We start from the raw sequence: 22,161 nt of genomic DNA, 5'->3' as shown, positions 1-22,161 counted from the left end.
AACTTTACCAAGAGTCACCATCTGCAACATATGATAAAATTGCTGGACGTTCTCCGATAAGTATATGAAGTAATCAGAAGTAGTAAAGTTAAAATCTTTAGCGTGCAATATGAACATAGCAGGTATGTATCCCATTGGGTATATGGATACAATCAATGATTTAATTACTTAGCCAACTAGTTTTTAAGGTTATCTCATAGGCAGTAGAAGACAGAATTTCATAAGACTATATGTTACTAATAGAGAATTTGGAAATAGCACTAGTAGCTTTTGCTATATGACCATAATAGTTAAATACGTGTGTTACAGTGTTGAAGTCCTAAGAATCTATCTTGTTATATAATAGGGCTTCTGGTGGTTTGAAGAAACAATACCAAGAGCATTCTTGTGGCACAGAGTGGTAAGGTAGCAGAGTCTGCGATGAAAACGTTAGGGGGCGTCAGACAGGATTCAGTGCTGGTGCTAAGTAGGGTTCTGCTGGTGTTCATAAACAATACCAAGAGACACCATCTGCAGCATACGATCAAATGGCTGGATGTTCTCCGATAAGTATATGAAGTAATCAATAGCAGTAAAGTTAAAATCTTTAGCATTCAATATGAACATAGGAGGTATACATCCCATTGGTAGTACGGATGTAATCAATGATGTAATTTCTTAGCCAACAGGTTTTTAAGGTTAACTCATGGGTAGTAGAAGACAGAATTTAATAACACTATATAGTAATAATAGAGAATTTGGAAATAGCACTCGTAGCTTTTGCTATATGACCATAATAGTTAAATACGTGTGTTACAGTGTTGAAGTCCTAAGAATGTATCATGTTATATAATAGGGCTTCTGCTGGTTTGAAGAAACAATACCAAGAGCATTCTTGTGGCACAGAGTGGTAAGGCAGCAGACTTGCTGTCTGAAAGCATTGCCCATGAGGCTGGGAGTGCAATCCAAGCATCCGGCTCAAGGCTGACTCAGGCTTCCGTCATCCGAGGTCGGTAAAATGAGTACCCAGCTTCCTGGGGGGTAAACGGTAATGACTGGGGAAGGCACTGGCAAACCACTGCCATGAAAACGCTAGAGGGCGTCACCCCAATTGTCAGACAGGATTCAGTGCTGGTGCAAAGTAGGGTTCTGCTGGTGTTCATAAACAATACCAAGAGAAACCATCTGCACCATATGATAAAATTGCTGGATGTTCTCCGACCTATATGTTACTAATAGAGAATTTGGAAATAGCACTAGTAGCTTTTGCTATATGACCATAATAGTTAAATACGTCAGACAGGATTCAGTGCTGGTGTAAAGTAGGGTTCTGCTGGTGTTCATTAACTTTACCAAGAGTCACCATCTGCAGCATATGATAAAATTGCTGGACGTTCTCCGATAAGTATATGAAGTAATCAGAAGTAGTAAAGTTAAAATCTTTAGCGTGCAATATGAACATAGCAGGTATATATCCCATTGGTTGTATGGATACAATCAATGATTTAATTACTTAGCCAACTAGTTTTTAAGGTTATCTCATAGGCAGTAGAAGACAGAATTTCATAAGACTATATGTTAGTAATAGAGAATTTGGAAATAGCACTAGTAGATTTTGCTATATGACCATAATAGTTAAATACGTGTGTTACAGTGTTGAAGTCCTAAGAATCTATCTTGTTATATAATAGGACTTCTGCTGGTTTTAAGAAACACTGTAACACACGTATTTAACTTTTATGGTCATACAGCAAAAGCTACGAGTGCTATTTCCAAATTCTCTATTATTACTATATAGTGTTATTAAATTCTGTCTTCTAGTACCCATGAGTTAACCTTAAACACATGTTGGCTAAGAAATTACATCATTGATTACATCCATACAACCAATGGGATGTATACCTGCTATGTTCATTTTGAATGCTAAAGATTTTAACTTTACTGCTTCTGATTACTTCATATACTTATCGGAGAACATCCAGCAATTTTATCATATGCTGCAGATGGTTTCTCTTGGTATTGTTTATTAACACCAGCAGAACCCTACTTTACACCAGCACTGAATCCTGTCTGACGCCCTCTAGCGTTTTCATGGCAGACTCAATACGGGGAGGTTTGCCTTCCCCAGTCATTACCGTTAACCCCCCAGGAAGTTTCCTGTGCATCCGGAAGATTTTTGTTTATTGGGCTGTTATTTTCAGGATAACTGGTATGTGGACAAGGCTATGCCTATGGGGTGTTCCATTTCCTGTTTTGCTTTTGAGTCCTACAGTACCTTTTTGGAATGGGAGGCCAAATCCAGAGCGGGGAGTCCGCATATCACGCACTTCCGGGATGATTTTTTGTTTATTGGCCCAGCGGGTTCGTCGGCCTGTGCAGACAAACTAGCGGTTTTCCAGTCCTTAGCGGAGGAAGTTGGGGTTCCGCTAGCGGCGGAAAAAACCGAAGGTACTTCGACCAGGTTGAGCTACTTAGGTATATTGTTAGATTCTGAGTTGGGCTTATCAAGGTTACCTGAAGATAAGGTCCTAGCATTGGGGAACCAGTTGGAGGGCTTGTTGGCGAAACGAAAATGTACACTGAGGGAGATGCAGAGTCTCCTGGGACACTTAAATTTTGCCTGCAAAGCAGTTTCCCCAGGGCGTACCTTTTGTGCAAGGTTAGCAAGGGCAACTGTGGGGGTTTCCTCACAACACCATCTCATTAGATTGTCAAAATCTTTGAGGGAGGACCTTCAGATGTGGAGGGAGTTCATTGAAGGATTCAATGGGGTGACTATGTGGCAGATGCCACTGTCCCCAGAATCATCCCTTCAGGTTCATTCGGATGCATCAGGCAGCCTGGGTTTTGGGGTGTTTTACCAAAACAGATGGTGCGCTGAAAAATGGCCACATTCGTGGGCGGAGTCCGGGATCCTTAGGGATCTCACTTTTCTGGAGCTTTTTCCAGTAGTAGTAGCGGTGGAGATATGGCACGAATTGTTCCTTAATAGCAGGGTATTGTTTTGGTGCGACAACCAAGCTGTAGTGCGCATCATTAACAGCCAGTCCAGCAAGTCCTTAAGGGTAATGCGCTTAGTGCGCAGGTTGGTGAGGGCCTGCTTGGGGAGCAACATTACGTTTTGGGCTAGACATGTGCCAGGCACCTCTAATGATATTGCAGACGCTCTGTCTCGCTTTCAGGAGCAGAGATTTCGCCAGTGGGCACCGGCGGCGTGCCAGTTTCCAGACCGGTTCCCAGAGGAGTTGTGGACTCTTGGCTTGGATCCATCATAGAGGCTGTGAACAGTTCATTGGCACCGGCAACTCGTCGGTCTTATTCGGCCGCTATTCAGGGTTATGCTGACTTCATCGGGACAGTTTGGGGCTTAAGTGCTTGGCCCCCCACTGAGGAGTCGGTTTTACGATATCTTATACAGCTAAGGTCGCAGGGGTTATCACCCCGGACAATGGGAATCCACATGGCAGGCTTATCTTTTTTGTGTAAAGCAATTGGGAATGCGGACCCAACTTCGTCATTCCTAGTGCGCAAGGCCATAGCGGGTTGGAGGAGGCTTAGTCCGGCTGTAGCGGACGCAAGGCGGCCGATTTCTCTGGCGATACTTCAAGGCCTATTGGAACAGCTGCCCACTGTATGCTCTAGTTGTTATGAAGCAGTTTTATTTGGGGCGGCTTTTACGCTTGCCTTTTTTGGGGCTTTCCGATGTGGGGAATTGTTGGCTGAAACCCGTTCAAGTCCGGGGGACAGGGCATTAGCAAGGGAGGATGTTCAGATATCGGAAGAGGGTCTGCACATACTCCTTCGCCGATCGAAGACAGACCAATTGGGCCGAGGTTCGCGTGTGTTTCTACGTGCTGCCCCACTGGGCGGTCCTTGCCCTGTCCGGGCTATGAGAGCCTTTTTGGAGGTTCGGCCAGACATATCTGGTCCACTGCTGATACATTTGAATGGCACGTGTCTGTCTCGGTACCAATTTGTTTCTGTTTTGAAGCGGGCGTTGAGAAGCTCAGGCTTACCAGCTGAGCAATTTGGGACTCACTCCTTCCGTATTGGGGCAGCCACGGAGGCAGCGAATTCTGGGATGCCTTCTGAGGACGTCAAGGCAGTGGGGAGGTGGCGTTCCTCGGCTTTCAAGCACTATGTCCGCCCGGGCTTGGTTTTATAACTATCTCATGTGCCATTCAATTGCAGATCGATGCTTGGAAGTGCCTAAAGTATTGGTCATCGGGCACAGTATTGTCCACTGGGCGGCCCTCTATTCTTTACGGTCCGGATGGACCAGCAACTTGGGCCTGGAAGATCACTACCGAATTGCCTGGGCTGGTCGGCGTGGTATGCGTTCGGCTTCGCTGCTAGATGATCTAACCACAGCTGTGAGGCGAACCGGTGTGCCGGATATTTTAGTCATTCAACTGGGAGAAAATGACATCACCAGCATGAAGGCACTTGGTCTGGCAGAGTCCATGAAGTTGGACCTTGAGAAGATTACATCAGGATTTCCAGGCATTAGAATATGGTGGTCGGCACTTCTCGAGCGTCGGAATTGGAGAGGGGCGGTTTCCCCCAAGAAAGTTGACATTTCACGCAAGAAAATTAATAAAGCAATTGCAAAGTGGTTAAAAAAGGCAGGCGGTCGTTATATTCCGCACCCTGATATCTGCCAAAGTTTTTGGGCTCTATACAGAGCAGATGGAGACCATCTGTCTGAATGGGGGATGGACTGCTGGTTACATGATTTGCGTTATGCATTGTTTGAGGCTGCAGTGGGAGGAAGCGTTGGCGGGAGCTGGGGCATAGAGGCACCCATTCCCCGCTCAGTGGCGGAATTTGGGCATGGGGGAGGAACCATATGGGAGCAGACCCAGCCTGCGTGCGGGCCTGCTATAGAAAGGGGGCCTCCATAAGAGGCTGTGTGTACGCGGTGCCGGGCGGCCATCCCTCATGGAGGAGGAGCCTTGCCGGCAAAACCCGCATTTCCGGGTGACTAGGGAACTCGGCAGAGGTTCACGCCTCAACGAGTTCTCAAAATGGGGGTCACCTCCCTGGACACCCAACGGGCCATTGGGGGCTCGGGGAGCCCGGCAGGATGCCGGAGGGCCCCGGGCATGCCTGTTGGAGTAATGCTTAGCTTCCTTGTGGCCGGTGGGCCACGAAACGGCTGGTTCCTTCACCTCATGCTCTCCAACGCTTGGTTATGGTTATAATAAAGTTGTGGCCTATTTAAACGCCAACAGTTGTCTGGGTGTCTTTATGGCGACAGGTATAACTGTCAAAGATTTTAAATTTACTGCTTCTGATTACTTCATGTACTTAAGTTAGAACATCCAGCAATTTTATCATATGCTGCAGATGGTTTCTCTTGGTATTGTTTATTAACACCAGCAGAACCCTACTTTACACCAGCACTGAATCCTGTCTGACACCCTCTAGCGTTTTCATGGCAGACTCAATACGAGGTGGTTTGCCATTATATATTATATTATATCATTATATAACGATAGATTCTTAGGACTACAACACTGTAACACACGTATTTAACTATTATGGTCGGAGAACATCCAGCAATTTTATCATATGCTGCAGATGGTTTCTCTTGGTATTGTTTATTAACACCAGCAGAACCCTACTTTACACCAGCACTGAATCCTGTCTGATCTTTGGGGTGACGCCCTCTAGCGTTTTCATGACAGACTCAATACGGGGTGGTTTGCCAGTGCCTTCCCCAGTCATTACCGTTTACCCCCCAGGAAGCTGGGTACTCATTTTACCGACCTCGGATGACGGAAGCCTGAGTCAGCCTTGATTCGGATGCTTGGATTGCACTCCCAGCCTCATGGGCAATGCTTTCAGACAGCATGTCTGCTGCCTTACCACTCTGTGCCACAAGAATGCTCTTGGTATTGTTTCTTCAAACCAGCAGAAGCCCTATTATATAACATGATACATTCTTAGGACTTCAACACTGTAACGCACGTATTTAACTATTATGGTCATATAGCAAAAGCTACGAGTGCTATTTCCAAATTCTCTATTATTACTATATAGTGTTATTAAATTCTGTCTTCTAGTATCCATGAGTTAACCTTAAAAACCTGTTGGCTAAGAAATTACATCATTGATTACATCCGTACTACCAATGGGATGTATACCTGCTATGTTCATATTGAATGCTAAAGATTTTAACTTTACTGCTTCTGATTACTTCATACACTTATCGGAGAACATCCAGGCATTTTATCATATGCTGCAGATGGTGTCTCTTGGTATTGTTTATGAACACCAGCAGAACCCTACTTTGCACCAGCACTGAATCCTGTCTGACGCCCCCTAGCGTTTTCATCGCAGACTCTGCTACCTTACCACTCTGTGCCAAAAGAATGCTCTTGGTATTGTTTCTTCAAACCAGCAGAAGCCCTATTATATAACATGATAGATTCTTAGCACTTCAACACTATAACACACGTATTTAACTATTATGGTCATATAGCAAAAGCTACGAGTGTTATTTCCAGATTCTCTATTATTACTATATAGTGTTATTAAATTCTGTCTTCTAGTACCCATGAGTTAACCTTAAAAACTTGTTGGCTAAGAAATTACATCATTGATTACATCCATACAACCAATGGGATATATACCTGCTATGTTCATATTGAATGCTAAAGATTTTAACTTTACTGCTTCTGATTACTTCATATACTTATCGGAGAACATCCAGCAATTTTATCATATGCTGCAGATGGTTTCTCTTGGTATTGTTTATTAACACCAGCAGAACCCTACTTTACACCAGCACTGAATCCTGTCTGACGCCCCCTAGCGTTTTCATGGCAGACTCTGCTACCTTACCACTCTGTGCCACAAGAATGCTCTTGGTATTGTTTCTTCAAACCAGCAGAAGCCCTATTATATAACATGATAGATTCTTAGGACTTCAACACTGTAACACACGTATTTAACTATTATGGTCATATAGCAAAAGCTACTAGTGCTATTTCCAAATTCTCTATTAGTACCATATAGTCTTATGAAATTCTGTCTTCTACTCCCTATGAGATAACCTTAAAAACTAGTTGGCTAAGTAATTAAATCATTGATTGTATCCATACAACCAATGGTATATATAACTGCTATGTTCATATTGCACGCTAAAGATTTTAACTTTACTACTTCTGATTACTTCATATACTTATCGGAGAACATCCAGCAATTTTATCATATGCTGCAGATGGTAACTCTTGGTAATGTTTATTAACACCAGCAGAACCCTACTTTACACCAGCACTGAATCCTGTCTGATCTTTGGGGTGACGCCCTCTAGCGTTTTCATGACAGACTCAATACGGGGTGGTTTGCCAGTGCCTTCCCCAGTCATTACCTTTTACCCCCCAGGAAGCTGGGTACTCATTTTACCGACCTCGGATGACGGAAGCCTGAGTCAGCCTTGAGCCGGATGCTTGGATTGCACACCCAGCCTCATGGGCAATGCTTTCAGACGGCATTTCAGCTGCCTTACCACTCTGTGCCACAAGAATGCTCTTGGTATTGTTTCTTCAAACCAGCAGAAGCCCTATTATATAACATGATAGATTCTTAGCACTTCAACACTGCAACACACGTATTTAACTATTATGGTCATATAGCAAAAGCTACGAGTGCTATTTCCAAATTCTCTATTATTACTATATAGTGTTATTAAATTCTGTCTTCTAGTACCCATGAGTTAACCTTAAAAACATGTTGGCTAAGAAATTACATCATTGATTACATCCATACAACCAATGGGATGTATACCTGCTATGTTCATATTGAATGCTAAAGATTTTAACTTTACTGCTTCTGATTACTTCATATACTTATCGGAGAACATCCAGCAATTTTATCATATGCTGCAGATGGTTACTCTTGGTATTGTTTATTAACACCAGCAGAACCCTACTTTACACCAGCACTGAATCCTGTCTGACACCCTCTAGCGTTTTCATGGCAGACTCAATACGGGGTGGTTTGCCTTCCCCAGTCATTACCGTTAACCCCCCAGGAAGCTGGGTAATCATTTTACCGACCTCAGATGATGGAAGCCTGAGTCAGCCTTGAGCCGGCGGCTTGGATTGCACTCCCAGCATCATGGGCAATGCTTTCAGACAGCATGTCTGCTGCCTTACCACTCTGTGCCACAAGAATGCTCTTGGTATTGTTTCTTCAAACCAGCAGAAGCCCTATTATATAACATGATACATTCAGCACTGTAACACACGTATTTAACTATTATGGTCATATAGCAAAAGCATTCTTGTAGCAAAAGCTACTAGTGCTATTTCCAAATTCTCTATTGACTAGCAGGTGGCGACTGCTCCAGCAATGGCACGACTCCATGTTTGGCAAATAATTTGGCCACAGCCGTTTATTGAACAAACAACCCCAACGTAGGGTTGGCCTTATGCTGGCAAGGGAGCCTGACCCCTTCAGCCGTCCGGCTGCAACCTCGGTCCGCGGCGCTCAGGCTCCACTCCTCACTCCCAGCCGGGAGGATGGGACGCCTTTCGCCGCGGAACTCAGGGAAGCGGCAGCACGGGATCCAAAGGGCGTCCGCCTCCATTGGTCCCGCCCGCCGCTTGGCTCCCCGGGCCCCTGGCCTCCCAGCCGGGTAGGCCGCGCCCAGGTCCTGGCCGGTCTCCTTATTGAGACCCCCACCTCAGGGAGTTCCACACGCAGGTGGGCCTCCCTGCCAACAGGCTCCCTGCCGAGCATAACCGCGGCTGCGACGATGGAAACAACCAAAAAACTGGGAGGGTGGGAGGGTGTCTGTCCCCGACGGCGGCTGGCGCGAGAGAGGGCTGGCGCCTGCGCGCTCGACCTTTATAAGGCCGAGCGCCCCACCCCTCTCAGGCTGTGCGGCCGCGCGGCCTGCTGACGCCGGGGGAGCCGCGTCATAGCCGGGCGCCCCCGCTACGTCAACGGCGGCCGCGGCGATTCGCGGCCGCTATTTGACTAGCAGGTGGTGACTGCTCCAGCAATGACACGACTCCATGTTTGGCAAATAACTTGGCTGCAGCCGTTTATTGAACAAACAACCCCAACGTAGGGTTGGCCTTATGCTGGCAAGGGAGCCTGACCCCGCCGCTTGGCTCCCCGGGCCCCTGGCCTCCCAGCCGGGTAGGCCGCGCCCGGGTCCTGGCCGGTCTCCTTATTGAGACCCCCACCTCAGGGAGTTCCACACGCAGGTGGGCCTCCCTGCCAACAGGCTCCCTGCCGAGCATAACCGCCACAGGACAGGCGGTCTTACACCTGTTCCCGCCAACCCTCAACAATTCTACTGCGCAACCCCTCCCTGACTGCGGTCAACCACAGCTCACAGCCCTGATCGGACAAGTGAACCCCATCGGACCGATATAGGGACGGGGCGCGAAAGGAAATCCCCGGGTGAGGCACCACGCCGCCCCCCAAAGCCAGCACCGTCTTCTTAGCTGCTTTGTTAACCTTCTGATTGACCCAATTCACCCGATCATGACGAACTGCCGCCCGCCACGTCAGTCTGTCCAGCAGCTCGGACCACAGCAGAAGGGACTTCGGGAGGCGTCGTCTCAGGACTGCCAAATCCTCAGCAATACGGGAAATGAGGCGCCGGCCCGACATCGCAGGTAAGTCATTCTCACCAAGATGTATGACTAAGACGTCAGGGGCTCCGGCCCGGTGAACTTCCTCCGCTACAAGCGGCAGCAAGGAATCCCACTTGAGTCCCCGTCTCGTCCACCAGGCGATATGGCAGGTGTCTTCCAAACCATGGTCCCGTCCCCAGCGAGTCGACACGGCGTAGCGGCCGGCCCAGAACGGTATGCTGTACCCGACTATGGCGACGGATGCTGCCGACGAGACACCTGAAAGAGCCAGACGTTAGTCGACCTGCCCTGGGCGGATATAGACCTCATACGCCCGAGAGCGCCACCTCCCCAACCGCTGTATGTCCCGGCTGCTCTTGCCCGCCAGATACGCTTGCGTGGCAGCGCCTATCCGGAACGAGTGGGAGCCATACATGGATGCCCGGTAGCCTCCAGCCGCGAGGCACCTTCGGAGGATGGCAACAAACTGGTACCTCGAGAGGCAAGTCCCGTTTTGGTGAAGAAAAAGGGGGCCAGGGAGGGGCGGACGTGCTGCAAGATACCCGGCCATGGCCCTCAACGGACAGTCCGGAGACCCCGGCACGGACGGGAAGAATACGTGCCGCCCCCTGCCCCTCTGATCAGCCTTAGACTGGCGCAGGAAACACTGCACGCCATCCTCGTGTAAGCAGACGTCCTTGGCTCGCAGACCCGTGAAGGAGGCAGGTGCCCGGGAATGGGCCGCTAGCTCGCCCACCCTGAACGCCCCATGGAATGCCGTGCAGAATGCCGATTTGAACAGGCACGCCTCGTAACTGGAGCTGCATGCCTCCGGAAGGCCGTCCAATATGCGCACCAACACGCGCTGCGTGATGGGGTGGCGATCATCAGGCTTGGGCGGGGCCTGCCTCCCCCATCCCTTCATGGCCTGCCGTGCCAGGAACGACTTGCCGGGGTCCCAAGACCCGGCTGCCTTGCGGCAGAACGACAGTGCGGACAATGTGGCCCTCAGCGTGCGGTGAGACAGGCCCCGCTCCCTCAAGTGAGCGAGGTACCGCAGGGCCATCTCTTCGTCCATCGGCCAAGTAGAGACGCGTCCCACCCGTCCGGCGAAGTCCAAGAAACCGATCGCCGCTTGGCGGTAAGCCCGCCGCGTTGAAGGTGCCAGGGACGAAAGCATGCCGTCAAGGATCAGTCGACTCCAAGACTCCAGACCTCGGGCGGGCACGTCTCTGGGACCCTGGCCGCCCCCGGAGCGAGCCGACGGAACCTCTCGACCTGAAATCGGGAGAGAGCGTCGGCGAGCTCGTTAGCAAACCCGGGAACATGGCGGGCCCTGAAGGTACAATTGCGCACTAAGCAAGCCAGGACGAAGCGCCGGACCAGCCGCATCACCCTGGCTGAGCCCGATGACTGCCGGTTAATGACGTACACAACTGCCAAATTATCGCACAGGAACTCTACCCGCTTGTCGGCGAAATCCTCCCCCCATTAGAGGACCGCAACCAGGATGGGGAAGAACTCAAGGAAGGTCATGTCGCGCAATACCTCCGCAGGCCAGATGGCGGGCCAACGTTCGGCATACCATCGGCCATTAAAATACACACCGAAACCGCTGGCCCCAGTGGCATCGGACTGCACCTGTAGGGAGTCCTTGGGGGAAAACGGCTCCTGCCAAATCGCCACCCCATTGAAATCCTCCAAAAACTGTGCCCAATCCCCGAGATCCTCTTTGATGGATCTGGTTATCCGGACGCGGTGGAAGGGGCGGGTCAGACCTCTAGTGGCGTGGGACAGTCGGAAGCCAAAAGCCCTGCCGGGGGTCACCACCCGGCAGGCGAAGTTGAGGTGCCCGAGCAGGACCTGCACCTCCCGCAAAGTGGCCTTCTGCCGTCCTAACATTTTGGCAAGTAGCCCCTTAAGCGAGGCGATCTTGTCCTCCGGAAGCCTGGAGGTGCCCGCCTCGGTGTCCAATTCGATATACAGAAATGTGATCTGTGTGGCCGGGCCCTCGGTTTTCTCCCGAGCCAATGGGACACCAAGCTCCTCCATCAGGGCCTGGAACCTATGCAACCGGGACTCGCACTCCGCTGTGCCCCCTGCCCCGGCCATCAAAAAATCATCCAAGAAATGGGCAATTTTACCGAACCGGCCCCGGACCCTCACCACCCACTCCAAGAAGGAACTAAAGGCCTCGAAGGCTGCGCAGGCGATGGAGCAACCCATCGGCATGGCCTTGTCCACGTACCATTTGTCCCGGAAACGAAACCCCAGGAGGCAGTAGTCGTCGGGGTGGATGGGAAGGAGCCGGAAAGCCGATTGAATGTCACATTTGGCGAGTAATGCCCCACGGCCGCAACTGCGAACCATGGCCACTGCCGAGTCAAATGAAGTGTACTTCACAGCACAAAGCTCCGGGGGGATATAGTCGTTCACGGACCCGCCGTGCAGATATGATAAGTGTTGAATAATCCGATACTCCCCCGGTGTCTTCTTCGGCACCACTCCGAGGGGAGAAACCCTCAGGTTCGGCAGGGGCGGTGCCTCGAAGGGGCCAGCTATTCGCTCCGCCTCCTGCTCCTTGGCGAGCTTGGCCGCCACGACCTCCGGAAGCTCGTGCGCAGATCGCAGGTTGCCGCTCGTAGACGGCTCACGCCGACCCTCGTACGGGATCCGGAAGCCCTCGGCAAAGCCCTTCGCCAGGTAAACCGCGGACGCCTTGTTGGGGTACTCCTGGAGCCAGTCCACCAGTATGCCCAACTTAACCGGCGTAGGGGCTAGCTTCCCGAGTATGGCCGCCGGATCAGGCGGACTTCTGAGCCATGGAAGGCGCGCCGGCTCCCGATCCCCCGTCCTTCTTTCCGGAGGATCGGGTGCCTCGAAAGGGCTGACCAGAAGTCTGGGGCTGACTGCAGGACGCCATCGAATGACCCCCGCCGCATGATTCGCAGCGGTGCTCGAACCGACACCGCCGCCGCTTACAGCCTCCCCTGTTGAAATCCCAGCACACTAAGCCACTAATTTTCTTGGGGGGGGTCGTGGTGTTCGACCTCGGCCTATCCTTCCTCTGCTGTGTGGGGGACCCAACTTGCACGATCCAAGCGTCGTGCAGTTTCAAATCCCACCGGGTGGAGGTGTTGTGAGAAGCGAGCTCGCGGAACTCCCTATCATACGCAAAGCCCGCTTCTTCCCCCCCTCTTTCCCAAGCCTGAAGCACCGTGTATAGGTAACGGCAAAGGTGCCAGCCCCTCTCGGGATAGGCCCCACAAATGAGGCCGTGATATTCTGTAAATCCCTTCAGCCAGTTCAACATGGTCCGCTCACAGGGCTGGGACTCGGATTTTACCTTGTCCTTGCGGCTGCCGGTGTCCGCCCCTTTGTTCCTGCCCCTGTCCAGCTCGAACATGTCCACGAAGTATCCGTCGAGGGCCTTCTCCCGCAATTTTGCGGGAAGGTGGACCCCCGGCGGAGCCTCTCCATCCTTGAACAAACCTGGAGGCTCCCTCCGGTGCTCGCTAACGCCCGCCTCGTCCAGCAAGCGTTTCGTGGTCTGCCTCCGGCTCTTCATCCACGAGGGGATTCCAGGAACGAAGGCGGACTCAATCCAAAACCACCCATCGTGGGTGGCGCTGTCCCCGCCTTCCCTAGAAGACGACTCACCAGTGGACGGACTGCGCCGCGACGACCGCCGCCGCTTGTGCGCTGCCCTCTGCGTCTTCCGTCGGCGTTTCCCGCCGCGCCCAGCATCGCCTTCCCGTCTGGCACTGTCGGAGCTCCTGCCGGGACTCCTAGAAGAACTGCGAGAACGCGGGGGGGTCCGGCGACTGGGCCGCCTATCCTTAACAAATGCTAAAGCCTCTGCATAACCGGCCCAATACTCCGCCGACTTCCTGGAACGCCCCGGCCCATTAATGGAAAATTAGCCTCCCCTCGCCCCCCGAGCGAGACCGGCTGGAGTGCGACGAGTGCCGCCTGCGGAGCCGCTCCGGCCTCCGCAACGGTGAGGGGGAACGAGGCCTGGGCCTCCCCCGCACGGTCCGGTCCCTTCGGTCCCGCCACCTGCTACCGCGGGACCCGGAAGAACCGCTGGACCCGGAGATCCCCCCCGCCGCCCCCACTCCGCGGGGGTGACCGAACACGGCCCCTGCTGTCCCCAGATGAGGATGAAGACGCCGCACGCCCGCCTCTGCCGGGACGGGGATCCCCCGTGAGGATTCCCCTTATCCCCCCTGGGGTTTCCCCGCACCAAAGCCCCCGGCCCACTCAGTGATTCCCGCCGCCGGGAGCCCGGGATTTCGGACGCCCACGCTTGGCTGGCCTGCATGGCACTAGCCCTCCGCGAGCCTCTCGCCGCACGGCCCTGGGGGCCCCTGTGAGAGGGGGAAGCCCCACCAGGGTCCCCCTCCCGGCTGCCCCCGCCTTCCCCCACCTCCGACGGTGGGGGCCTGGCCGGGCTCGAAGCCCGCCGGCCCGACCGCGTGGCGCGAGGGGAGTGGTCCTTCCCGCCCACGGGCCGCTGCCACCCCCCTTTTCGCCCCTGCCGGGAGTGGCGCTGGCCGCCGCGGCCTCATGCTCCCTCGGGGACTTGGAGCCCCGTGGGCTGCGTCCGGACCCGGAGCCTACCGTGCTCCGCCCAGACCTGCGCCCGCTCCGACGCCCGGCTGAAATGGGAGGCTGCGCCTCGACCTGGCTCCCGGGCCTGCCCTCCCCTCCGGGCGCAACCGACGCCCCGTCCCCTGTGGACCTGGTGGCCGCCGGCCGTTGCCGGCGAGGCATCTCTGCGCCGCTCCTCTCTCGCCCTGAGATTGCCGCCAGGGGGGGGCAGCGCCCGAAGCGCCGCTTGCAGCCCGTCCCCTTCCCGGCCTACTCTTCTGCCGCGGTCGGGACAGGTCTGTCCCCGACGGCGGCTGGCGCGAGAGAGGGCTAGCGCCTGCGCGCTCGAACTTTATAAGGCCGAGCGCCCCGCCCCTTTCAGGCCGCGCGGCCGCGCGGCCTGCTGACGCCGGCGGAGCCGCGTCATAGCCGGGCGCCCCCGCTACGTCAACGGCGGCCGCGGCGATTCGCGGCCGCTATTTATTACTATATAGTGTTATTAAATTCTGTCTTCTAGTACCCATGAGTTAACCTTAAATTCTTGTTGGCTTAGAAATTACATCATTGATTACATCCGTACAACCAATGGGATATATACCTGCTATGTACATATTGAATGCTAAAGATTTTAACTTTACTGCTTCTGATTACTTCATATACTTATCAGAGAACATCCAGCCATTTTATCATATGCTGCAGATGGTTTCTCTTGGTGTTGTTTATTAACACCAACAGAACCCTACTTTACACCAGCACTGAATCCTGTCTGCCGCCCCCTAGAGTTTTCATCGCGGACACTGCTACCTTACCACTCTGTGCCACAAGAATGCTCTTGGTATTGTTTCTTAAAACCAGCAGAAGCCCTATTATATAACAAGATAGATACTTATGACTACAACACTGTAACACGTATTAAGTATTATTGTCATAGCAAAAGCTACTAGTGCTATTTCCAAATTCTCTATTCGTACCATATAGTTCGGAGAACATCCAGCAATTTTATCATATGGTGCAGATGGTTTCTCTTGGTATTGTTTATTAACACCAGCAGAACCCTACTTTACACCAGCACTGAATCCTGTCTGACGCCCTCTAGCGTTTTCATGGCAGACTCAATACGGGGTGGTTCGCCAGTGCCTTCCCCAGTCATTACCGTTTACCCCCCAGGAAGCTGGGTACTCATTTTACCGACCTCGGATGACGGAAGCCTGAGTCAGCCTTGAGCCGGATGCTTGGATTGCACACCCAGCCTCATGGGCAATGCTTTCAGACAGCATGTCAGCTGCCTTACCACTCTGTGCCACAAGAATGCTCTTGGTATTGTTTCTTCAAACCAGCAGAAGCCCTATTATATAACATGATACATTCTTAGGACTTCAACACTGTAACACACGTATTTAACTATTATGGTCATATAGCAAAAGCTACTAGTGCTATTTCCAAATTCTCTATTAGTAACATATAGTTCGGAGAACATCCAGCAATTTTATCATATGGTGCAGATGGTTACTCTTGGTATTGTTTATTAACACCAGCAGAACCCTACTTTACACCAGCACTGAATCCTGTCTGACGCCCCCTAGCGTTTTCATGGCAGACTCTGCTACCTTACCACTCTGTGCCACAAGAATGCTCTTGGTATTGTTTCTTCAAACCAGCAGAAGCCCTATTATATAAAATGATAGATTCTTAGGACTTCAACACTGTAACACACGTATTTAACTATTATGGTCATATAGCAAAAGCTACTAGTGCTATTTCCAAATTCTCTATTAGCACCATATAGTCTTATGAAATTCTGTCTTCTACTCCCTATGAGATAACCTTAAAAACTAGTTGGCTAAGTAATTAAATCATTGATTGTATCCATACAACCAATGGGATAGATAACTGCTATGTTCATATTGCACGCTAAAGATTTTAACTTTACTACTTCTGATTACTTCATATACTTATCGGAGAACATCCAGCAATTTTATCATATGCTGCAGATGGCGACTCTTGGTAATGTTTATTAACACCAGCAGAACCCCACTTTACACCAGCACTGAATCCTGTCTGACCTTTGGGGTGACGCCCTCTAGCGTTTTCATGGCAGACTCAATAAGGGGTGGTTTGCCAGTGCCTTCCCCAGTGATTACCGTTTACCCCCCAGGAAGCTGGGTACTCATTTTACCGACCTCGGATGACGGAAGCCTGAGTCAGCCTTGAGTCGGATGCTTGGATTGCACTCCCAGCCTGATGGGCAATGCTTTCAGACCGCATGTCTGCTGCCTTACCACTCTGTGCCACAAGAATGCTCTTGGTATTGTTTCTTCAAACCAGCAGAAGCCCTATTATATAACATGATACATTCTTAGGACTTCAACACTGTAACACACGTATTTAACTATTATGGTCATATAGCAAAAGCTACTAGTGCTATTTCCAAATTCTCTATTAGTAACATATAGTTCGGAGAACATCCAGCAATTTTATCATATGGTGCAGATGGTTACTCTTGGTATTGTTTATTAACACCAGCAGAACCCTACTTTACACCAGCACTGAATCCTGTCTGACGCCCCCTAGCGTTTTCATGGCAGACCTTACCACTCTGTGCCCCAAGAATGCTCTTGGTATTGTTTCTTCAAACCAGCAGAAGCCCTATTATATAACATGATAGATTCTTAGGACTTCAACACTGTAACACACGTATTTAACTATTATGGTCATATAGCAAAAGCAACTAGTGCTATTTCCAAATTCTCTATTAGTACCATATAGTCTTATGAACCCCCTTCAAGGATCGCTGCCTTGTTGTGGCAAGGGGGCTTGCGTAGTTCAGTGAAGCTATGAGCTATGCCGTGTAGGGCCACCCAAGACGGACAGGTCATAGCTGAGAGCTCTGACAAAAGGTGATCCACTGGAGAAGGCAATGGCAAACCACTCCAGTATCTTTGCCATGAAAACTCTATGGACAGTTCCAATAGGCATAACGATATGACGCTGGAAGATGAGCCCCTCAGGTCGGAAGGTGTCCAATAAGCTACTGGGGATGAGCAGACGGCTAGTACGAGTAGCGCCAGAATGAATGAAGCGGCTGGGCCAAAGCCGAAAGGACGCTCAGTTGTGGAAGTAACTAGTGGCGAAAAGACAGTCCGATGCTGTAAAGATTTTTATTCCATAGGAACCTGGAACGTCAGATCCATGAATCAAGGCAAGCTGGACGTGGTTAAACAAGAAATGAGAAGACTGAACATCGACATTTTAGGAATCAGTGAACTAAAATGGACAGGAATGGGTGAATTTAATTCAGATGACCATCAGGTATACTACTGTGGACAAGAATCTCGCAGAAGAAATGGAGTAGCATTCATAATCAATAAGAGAGTAGGAAAAGCAGTCTTGGGATACAATCCCCAAAATGACAGAATGATCTCAGTTCGAATCCAAGGCAAACCATTCAACATCACAGTGATCCAGGTCTACGCCCAACCACTGCTGCTGAAGAGGATGAAGATGATCAGTTCTATGAAGCCCTACAACACCTTCTAGAAGCAACGCCCAAAAATGATGTGCTTATCATCATGGGGGATTGGAATGCTAAAGTAGGAAGCCAAAAGATAACCGGGATAACAGGCAAGTTTGGCCTTGGAGTACAAAATGAAGCAGGGCACAGGCTGGTAGAATTTTGTCAAGAGAATACAATGGTCATAGCAAACACTCTTTTCCAGCAACCCAAGAGACGACTCTACACATGGACATCACCAGACGGTCAACACAGAAATCAGATTGACTATGTGCTCTGCAGCCAAAGATGGAAAAGTTCTATCCAGTCAATAAAAACAAGACCAGGAGCTGATTGTGGTTCAGATCATGAGCTTCTTGTTGCAAAATTTAGGCTTAAATTGAAGAAAGTAGAGAAAAGCACTAGGCCACTCAGGTATGAACTAAATCATATCCCTGACGAATACACAGTGGAGGTGACAAATAGATTTAAGGAATTAGATCTGATAGACAGAGTGCCTGAAGAATTATGGACGGAGGTTCGCAACATTGTACAAGAGGTAGCAACTAAAACCATCCCAAAGAAAAAGAAATGCAAGAAATCAAAATGGCTGTCTGAGGAAGCTTTACAAATAGCTAAGGAGAGAAGGGAAGTGAAAGGCAAGGGAGAAAGAGAAAGATACACCCAATTGAATGCAGAATTCCAGAGAAAAGCTAGAAGAGATAAGAATGCCTTCTTAAATGAACAGTGCAAACAAATAGAAGAAAACAATAGAATGGGGAGGACCAGAGATCTTTTCAAGAAAATTGGAGATATGAAGAGAACGTTTCATGCAAAGATGGGTATGATAAGGGACCAAAATGGTAGGGACCTCACAGAAGCAGAAGAGATCAAACAAAGGTGGCAAAATTATACAGAAGAACTATACAAGAGCGAGCTTAACATCCCTGATGACCACAATGGGGTAGTTACTGACCTGGAGCCAGACATCCTGGAATGTGAAGTCAAATGGGCCTTAGGAAGTCTGAGCAACAATAAAGCTAGTGGTAGTGACAGCATTCCAGTTGAACTATTCAAAATCTTAAAGGACGATGCAGTAAAAGTGCTACACTCAATATGCCAGCAAATTTGGAAAACTCAACAATGGCCACAGGATTGGAAAAGGTCAGTTTACATTCCAATCCCAAAGAAGGGCAATGCCAAAGAATGTTCAAACTACCGCACCATCGCACTAATTTCTCATGCTAGCAAAGTTATGCTCAAAATCCTACAAGCTAGGCTCCAGCAATATGTGGACCGAGAACTTCCAGAAGTACAGGCAGGATTTCGAAGAGGCAGAGGAACTAGAGATCAAATTGCCAACATACGCTGGATCATGGAGAAAGCTAGGGAGTACCAGAAGAACGTCTACTTCTGCTTCATTGACTATGCTAAAGCCTTTGATTGTGTGGAGCACAACAAATTGTGGCAAGTTCTTAAAGAGATGGGAATACCAGAGCATCTTATTTGTCTCTTGAGAAATTTATATGCAGGTCAAGAAGCAACAGTGAGAACTGAACATGGAATCACTGACTGGTTCAAAATTGAGAAAGGAGTTCGGCAAGGCTGTATACTGTCGCCTTGCCTACTTAACTTGTATGCAGAGCACATCATGAGAAATGCGGGATTAGAGGAGTCACAAATTGGGATCAAGATTGCAGGGAGAAATATCAACAACCTCAGATATGCAGATGATACCACTCTAATGGCAGAAAGTGAAGAGGAACTAAAGAGCCTGTTGATGCGGGTGAAGGTGGAGAGTGCCAAAGTTGGCTTGAAACTCAACATCAAGAAAACAAAGATCATGGCATCCGGCCTTCTCAATTCCTGGCAAATAGAAGGGGAAGAAATGGAGATAGTGACAGATTTTATTTTCCTGGGCTCCAAGATCACTGCAGATGGGGACTGCAGCAAAGAAATTAAAAGACGCTTGCTCCTGGGGAGGAAAGCTATGGCAAATCTAGACAGCATCCTAAAAAGCAGAGACATCACCCTGCCAACAAAAGTGCGTTTAGTCAAGGCTATGGTCTTCCCAGTTGCAATGTATGGCTGCGAAAGTTGGACCATAAGGAAGGCCGAGCGTCAAAGAATTGAGGCTTTTGAACTCTGGTGCTGGAGAAGACTCTTGCGAGTCCCTTGGACTGCAAGGCGAACAAACCGGTCAGTCCTAGAGGAGATCAGCCCTGACTGCTCTTTAGAAGGCCAGATCCTGAAGATGAAACTCAAATATTTTGGCCACCTCATGAGAAGGAAGGACTCCCTGGAGAGGAGCCTAATGCTGGGAGAGATCGAGGGGAAAAGAAGAAGGGGACGACAGAGAATGAGGTGGATGGATGGAGTCACTGAAGCAGTAGGTGCAAACTTAAATGGACTCCGGGGAATGGTAGAGGACAGGAAGGCCTGGAGGATCATTGTCCATGGGGTCGCGATGGGTCGGACACGACTTCGCACATAACAACAATAACAAGTCTTATGAAATTCTGTCTTCTACTCCCTATGAGATAACCTTAAAAACTAGTTGGCTAAGTAATTAAATCATTGATTGTATCCATACAACCAATGGGATATATAACTGCTATGTTCATATTGCACGCTAAAGATTTTAACTTTACTGCTTCTGATTACTTCATATATGATATGAACTGTTCAGAAAAAACAGAATAGATCGAAGAGGTGGAGGAGTGGCACTGTATGTGAAGAAAGGGCTTAACTGTCAGGAAATTCTAGTGAAGGAGAGCATATCTACAGTGGAAAGCATCTGGGTGAAAATAAGCAAGGGGAAAACAAACAGTGTGGTGGTTGGTGTCTGCTACCGACCGCCTGACCAACGAGAGGATGTGGATGCTGCACTTTGTGAGCAGCTTGAGAAAATATCCAAACGGCAGGACCTTGTCATCATGGGTGACTTCAATTTCCCAGATGTGTGCTGGGAAACAAACTCTGCGAAGCGTCCTCAGTCATGCAAGTTTCTGACCTGCCTGGCTGACAATTTCATTTATCAAATGGTAGATGAACCTACAAGAGGTTCAGCCATACTGGACTTAATACTGACCAACAGGCAAGAGTTGGTGGATGAGGTGAAGGAGGTGGGGACCCTAGGGGGAAGTGACCATGTCCTCATAGAATTCCTTTTGAGATGGGGAGCCAAGGAAGCTTGTAGCCAGACGCGGATGTTGGATTTTCGTAGGGCAAACTTTAATAAACTCAGAGACATGATGAGTGTCATACCATGGACGAGAATGCTGGAAGGGAAGGGAGCATGTGAAGGGTGGGTGCTACTCAAACAAGAGCTATTGCATGCTCAATCAATGACTATTCCAGAAATACGAAAACACTGCAGGAGCTCTAAGAAGCCTATTTGGATGAACAGAGAACTTCAAGAGGAACTAAGAAAGAAAAGGAAAATGTTCAGGAAATGGAGGGAAGGACAGAGCTCTAAAGAAGAGTACCTACAGGTTACTAGGCACTGTAGATCAATCATCAGAAAGGCCAAATCTGAGAGTGAGCTAAGATTGGCCAGGGAAGCCCACTGTAACAAGAAAAGATTTTTCAGTTACGTGAGGAGCAAACGTAAAGCAAAGGAGGCAATAGGCCCGCTGTTGGGTGCGGATGGACAAACTCTAACGAAAGATGCAGAGAAAGCAGAAAGGCTTAGTGCCTATTTTACATCTGTTTTTTCCCACAGGTCAAAGTGTTTAGGCACATCTAGAGATGGCTGTAGCCAAAGGATAGTGTCTGGGTGGCAGGTTAACATGGATAGAGAGGTTGTCGAGAGGCATTTAGCTGCACTGGATGAGTTCAAATCCCCTGGTCCAGATGAAATGCACCCGAGAGTACTCAAAGAACTTTCCAGAGAACTTGCACAGCCCTTGTCCATCATCTTCGGAACCTCTTTAAGGACTGGAGATGTCCCGGAGGACTGGATAAGAGCAAACGTTATTCCGATCTTCAAAAAAGGGAGGAAGGATGACCCGGGAAACTACAGACCAGTGAGTCTGACCTCCGTTGTGGGGAAGATAATGGAACAGATATTAAAGGGAGTGATCTGCAAACATCTGGTGGATAATTTGGTGATCCAAGGAAGTCAGCATGGATTTGTCTCCAACAGGTCCTGCCAGACGAACCTAGTTTCCTTTTTTGACCAAGTAACAGGTTTGCTGGATCGAGGAAATTCGGTTGATGTCATTTACTTGGATTTTAGTAAAGCTTTTGACAAGGTTCCCCATGATGTTCTTATGGATAAGTTGAAGGACTGCAATCTGGATTTTCAGATAGTTAGGTGGATAGGGAATTGGTTAGAGAACCGCACTCAAAGAGTTGTTGTCAATGGTGTTTCATCAGACTGGAGAGAGGTGAGTAGCGGGGTACCTCAGGGCTCGGTGCTCGGCCCGGTACTTTTTAACATATTTATTAATGATCTAGATGAGGGGGTGGAGGGACTACTCATCAAGTTTGCAGATG

This window comes from Paroedura picta, chromosome 12, assembly GCF_049243985.1.
Source record: "Paroedura picta isolate Pp20150507F chromosome 12, Ppicta_v3.0, whole genome shotgun sequence".
In the NCBI taxonomy this organism is placed as follows: domain Eukaryota; kingdom Metazoa; phylum Chordata; class Lepidosauria; order Squamata; family Gekkonidae; genus Paroedura; species Paroedura picta.
This window is presented reverse-complemented; position numbering follows the sequence as displayed.